Below are 6,000 nucleotides of genomic sequence, written 5' to 3'. Positions count from 1 at the left end.
CATTCCACTACAATGCGAGCTGCTTAATTACTTCAAAACCATTATGTGTCATCTGTCTTTCGCTTAATAAATCTGGTCTATCAATAATATTAAGTGGCATGCATGGTCCCATCGGCAACTAGTCGAATGAATGAACAATACTGAATAGAGTTTTGAGCACGACTACTACTATTGTCAATTGTCTACATAATTAAGTTACAAAAATTATTTTGGTAACTATCAAAAATGGAAGACTTTGACCTTTCTATGGCTATGTTTGGGGGGGGGCCCTTTTGCTCCCCTGCTTATAAGCACAAGAGCAATAACCATTTGGAAAAAGATGCCCCAGCTTCTATCTAAAAGGAGAAGCTCGCTCCCCCCAGCTTTTAGAAGCCAGAAGTTGGCCGAGCACTGTAGCGGTCTTTACTGTACATTAATGAATTTTTAAAATCCCAGTTTCTACCCTCCGTTGGTTGAACCAATTACACTCATCTGCCATGAAACCCTCGATCTCCCTCTAATCACAGAACGCTGTAATCGCCGCATCTCGATCTCCCTCTAACGCTGCCTCACTTGCATCTCATCAGGATTTCGGATGTGAAATTGAAGCCTCAATCAAGCAAGGCTACTTGGCAGTTTCGATATTCAGGTTAGTTGGGAGATCTAGAAGGAGGAGCAAGTCAGTCTCTCTCCCTCCGCTTCGTTCTTATCTTTAATCAATTGTTGTTGTATTTGTTTTGATTTTCGTAGTTATGGGAATGTTTAGCAAAATGGTTAAGTGAATTTGTATGGGCTGTGATGAACTGGTGAGCATTCAATTGGGTTTCATGAGGTTAATTGAATACACACAGGAAAAATAAGAGAATGTTTATGGCTGAAGGAGTAGTATCGTACTTGACGGATTTTCACAAGAATGGATTTTGGTTGGTTTCTAGCTTTGAACTTTTATCATACTTGGAAGTGTTTTTTTTTTTTTTTGGTTGGTTTCTAACTATTGTATATTTTCTGATTCCTGTTTGGTTCTTCTTCAAATATTGCACAATTCTACACCTTTGAAAATTAATCATAGAAGTTAAACACCTCAAGATACAGCTAGCATGTTATATATATCCTAATCTATTTTGTTTATTTGATTTTGTTTGGAGTATAATGGAAAAAGAATAATGGACCAATGATTGTTATTTCAGGAGCTCAATCCGGCCAATTTTAATAGAGCATCGAACCTTACAAAGGTCCGAGACAACATTTTCAAGAATACCGTAGGCAAGAACCAAGAAATGAAAAAGAGGTATTTAACCAAGCACACTCTTCTCTTAGAAGCGTTATAGAATGCACATTTGGAGTTTGGAAAAAAAAGTGGAAGATTTTAAGGGACATGCAAGGTTATTCATTTGACAAGCAAGTGAAGATTGTCATTGCCACCATGACACTTCATAATTATATACGGAGACATGCACATGGTGATAGACATTTTGTCTGCAGTGAAGAAAGAGAAGGTTATGGGTCAAGTGGTGGGATAGAAATGGATGATAATGTAGAAGAAGAATATCATGGTCATGGTGCACAAGAAATGGAAACAATAAGAAATAGCATTACTCAAAGTTTGATGAATGTGCGTAATAACGTGAACATTTGAATATGTTAGGATATTTGATGTGAGCCGGATTAATGTTACTAATATATTTGTATAAGTTATTTTTAAAATTGTCCAATATTAATCATATGGTCACAATGATTTAGAAAAATTGAAAGTTAACAAAAATTAATAAGGACATAATAAAGATTAAAAATAATAACAAGAGCATTTGAACAATATTGTATTACCAAACAATTAAGGCAAAATAATCACTCATGTCCAATTTGGTCATTCCACAAGCAAAATGCACAAGCCAGTTTGAGTTTACCGAACACTTTGCCACTGCTTTTGCCACTGACAACTCTTATAAAAAAGCCAGTTTACCAAACACTCAGCTACTTTGCTTTTCAGCCACTTATTCTCAGAAATAAGCAGAAGCTAACTTTTCTAAAAAGCCCAGCCATACCAAACATAGCCTATAACCACATGAAGTTAGTACCCAAGTGCGGGACTCAAAAATGGCTTTTCTTTTATCCCCAAAATGACTGGCTTTGATCAAAACCGAAAAATGACAGTTTCCATACATGTCTCAATTTTCTTCGGTAACTAGTTTAATGAATGAACAATACTAAATTGAGTGAACAAATAAACAATCGAACTATCAATGATATTAAGTAGCATGGTCCCATCGGCAACTAGTCAAATGAATGAACAATACTGAATAGAGTTTCGAACACGACTACTACTATTGCCAATTGTCTACATAATTCAGTTACAAAAATTATTTTGGCAACTATCAAAAATGGAAGACTTTGACCTTTCTATAACCACATGAAGGTAGTATCCAAGTGCGAGACTCAAAAAGGGAAATGATTTGGCTTTTTCTTTTATATGAGTGGATTTGATTAGAACCCAAAAATGATACTTTCCATACATTTCTCAATTTTCTTCAGTAACAAGTTGAATGAATGAACAATACTGAATAGAGTGAATAAATGAACAATGGAACTATCAATGATATTAAGTGGCATGGTTCCATAGGCAACTAGTCGAATGAATGAACAATTAGAAAAGGCAACCGCGGGATGCCGCGGGAATTGGATTTGTTAGTTGTTAATCATTTTTTATGTAGTGCTTAGTTGTTAAACAATTCTTTTTGTAATTCTGATAAAAAATGTAATAGATCATAGTTACATAAGTTTGAGAAGTATAATTTTAGATTGTAGCTTAAGCAGATTATGGCCGATTCATAAATAAAGTCTCTATAGTGCATATTTTAATAAGCTGCTTGAACAGATTACACATTTGCGAGAACTACAATTACAAAAATATGATTAATGAAACTCTTCCATTTTTAAGATTTAAAAAAAAAAAAAACCTACTTTAGGTATCATTTGTAGAAATTTACAAATACAAAATAGAATTGTTCTCCTATAAAAAAAAAAATATATATATATATATATATAAAAAACTGAAAAGATATGGCAAAATTGAAAAAAAAAAAAAGACAATTTGTAATTTTAGTTAAAAGTTGGGGGCAAAACCGTCATTCCACTGTTACATGAACAGTGGATCTGCTGGGAGGCAGAAGGGAGGAAGATAGAGGAAAAAAAGGACAATGGCAGAGTCGTAAGAAAAATTTAAATGAGGGCAAAATTGTCTTTTTTCATGAATGAACAGTGATTAATGACAGCTTTGTATTTTTCCATAAATGCAAGGGCAAAATCGACTGTTCACTGTGCTTAGCACAGTGTAACAGTGCATCGACGCTTTATATATGTATAATATTGAATAGAGTTTTTAACAGGACTTCTACTGTTGTCAATTGTCTACATAATTAAGTTACAAAAATTATTTTGGGAACTATAAAAATGGAAGACTTTGACTTTTCTATAACCACAAGAAGGTAGTATACAAGTGCGAGACTCAAAAAGGGAAATGATTTGGCCTTTTCTTTTATCCCCAAAATGAGTGGCTTTGATCAGAACCCAAAAATGACAGTTCCCATACATCTCTCAATTTTCTTCGGTAACTAGTCGAATGAACAATACTGAATAGAGTAAATGAATGAACAATCGAACTATCAATGATATTAAATGACATGGTCCCATTGGCAACTAGTCGAATGAACAATACTAAATGACATGGTCACATTGGCAACCAGTCGAATGAACAATATTGAATAGAGTAAATGAATGAACAATCAAACTATCAATGATATTAAATGACATGGTCCCATCGGCAACTAGTCAAATGAATGAATAATACTGAATGGAGTTTCAAACACGACCGCTACTATTGTGAATTGTCTACGCAATTAAGTAACAAAAATTATTTTGGCAACTATCAAAAATGAAAGACTTTGACCTTTCTATAACTACATGAAGGTAGTATCCAAGTGCGAGACTCAAAAAATGAAATGATTTGGTCTTTTCTTTTATCCCCAAAATGAGTGGCTATCATAACCTAAAAATGACAGTTTCCATATATTTCTCAATTTAATTTCTTCGGTAACTAGTCGAATGAGTGAACAATACTGAATAGAGTGAATGAATGAACAATCGAACTATCAATGATATTAAGCGGCATGGTCCTATCAGCAACTAGTCGAATGAATGAACAATACTGAATGGAGTTTCGAACACGACTACTACTATTGTCAATTAACTTACAAAAATTATTTTGGCAACTATCAAAAATGGAATATTTTGACCTTTCTATAACCACATGAAGGCAGTATCCGAGTGCGAGACTCCATAAAGGAAATGATTTGGCTTTGATTTGATCAGAACCCAAAAATGACAGTTTCCATACATTTCTCAGTTTTCTTCAGTGGGAATTGATAATGCACTTATAGTGGTTAGTCTATATATATTTTGTTATATTGAAGTAGAATTCAACATCTAATTTAGTCTAGTCTTTAATTAACTTAATTTTCAACACCCCCACCCCTCTCACTACTTAAACAAAACCCGGGATATCGCCTTTTTGACTTGGTTGAAGTGTTCTTTTTTTCTTTTTTTTTCGTTCAGTTCTACCCACCCATATCATATATAAGTGAAATAAGTCATGAGGTTCATGTCGTGTCAAGATATTAAACGTGTCGTAATAGACAAACTCAAACCCAAATGCAACTTGTTTAATAATGTGTCACAATGACTTGGCTAACTTATTTAATATATAGGTCATGTCAAGTTTAATTTGTTAAATTATTTTTACCATATAAACGGGTCACCTTTTAAAGGAGAGCTTTTACTTTAAAATGAGGACTTCTTGAAGACTTTTTAATCAATGTTTGTTAGACCTACTTTCCAATTATATTTTGGTAAATCAACCATTAGATATTTAGGTATATAATATGATCACTTCTAAAATTTTTGGGTTTTTGACCATTTACCATAATTCTAGGAATTTTTTCCTCCTTACACCTCCCACTTATTTTTTTGGGTTATTTATCAATAAGGTAAAAATACCAGTAAAAATATCATGCGCAAAGTTAATTATTATTATTTTTTTTGAACGAAAAGACTTTTATAAAAGCCCCTAATGGGGTTGATTACAATCAAATGCAAGCACATCCAGAATGCAATCTAGTGCACTGTCAAACCAATAAGAACTAGTACCAGCCTCATAAGCTACATTAGCTAAACGATATGATGTGCAACAATATTGCACGTTCTGGGGGCATACTCAATTGTCACCCTTGGCATATGCTGGAGGAACTGTTTTATATCATCCAGTAAACCTCTCTCAGGCAATCTGGTACAATGCACATCTGTGACATCCATAGTAGCTTGTAAACAATCTGTTTCCACAATGGCCTCTTCAACTTGCAACTATTGCAGTAATAGCAAACCCCACTTAATAGCATGGAGCTCAACTTGCTTTGGAGATGATACATGCGTAATTGGGGATGCCAAAGTAGCACGGAACACCCCAGTATCATCACGCAACACAACCCCAACTCCTCCCACGTTATTTGTAGGAAAAAAACTGCCATCTACATTCAGTTTCCATTGTCCATTTGCAGCTGGTACCCATCTTTGGCTTAGACAAGGTTGTTTCGGCTTGCATCTACCTGTCTAGCCTTCTGAAACTCCTCCAACCTTGTGAAGGCTCCCAACACCAAATCATTTGTTGATTGACAAGCATCATTCCATAATTTATTATTCCTATTCTTCCAAATTGCCCACAAAATGATGGCCAACTTTTCAAAGATATTAGATTTCAGGTGAATGGCTCGCTCCAACATCCATTCCTTAAAATGGATATTTGGAAGAGACTGTCACTCAAATTAAACGATGGAGCTGATAGAATGGAGTTGGCTATGGGGCACTTAAAGAATATATGGCTGCAATCCTCATAACAGTGTGGACACAATACACAACTTAAATCTCTAGTGTAGCCTTTGGTAGTTAGTTTGGCACGAGTTGGTAATGAGTCAT

The 6,000-nt window shown here is 34.5% G+C and overlaps 1 long non-coding RNA gene across 1 annotated transcript; it reads left to right on the top strand.

Moving 5' to 3' along the window:
• Positions 1-291: 291 nt before the first annotated feature.
• Positions 292-1,674, top strand: LOC112166629. Its single transcript, XR_002923346.2, has 2 exons — positions 292-628; positions 1,167-1,674. It is a non-coding gene; the product is annotated as an uncharacterized LOC112166629 (long non-coding RNA).
• The last annotated feature ends 4,326 nt before the right edge of the window (positions 1,675-6,000 follow it).

The sequence above is a fragment of the Rosa chinensis genome, chromosome 5, assembly GCF_002994745.2.
Source record: "Rosa chinensis cultivar Old Blush chromosome 5, RchiOBHm-V2, whole genome shotgun sequence".
Classification (NCBI taxonomy): Eukaryota; Viridiplantae; Streptophyta; class Magnoliopsida; order Rosales; family Rosaceae; genus Rosa; species Rosa chinensis.
This window is presented reverse-complemented; position numbering and strand designations above follow the sequence as displayed.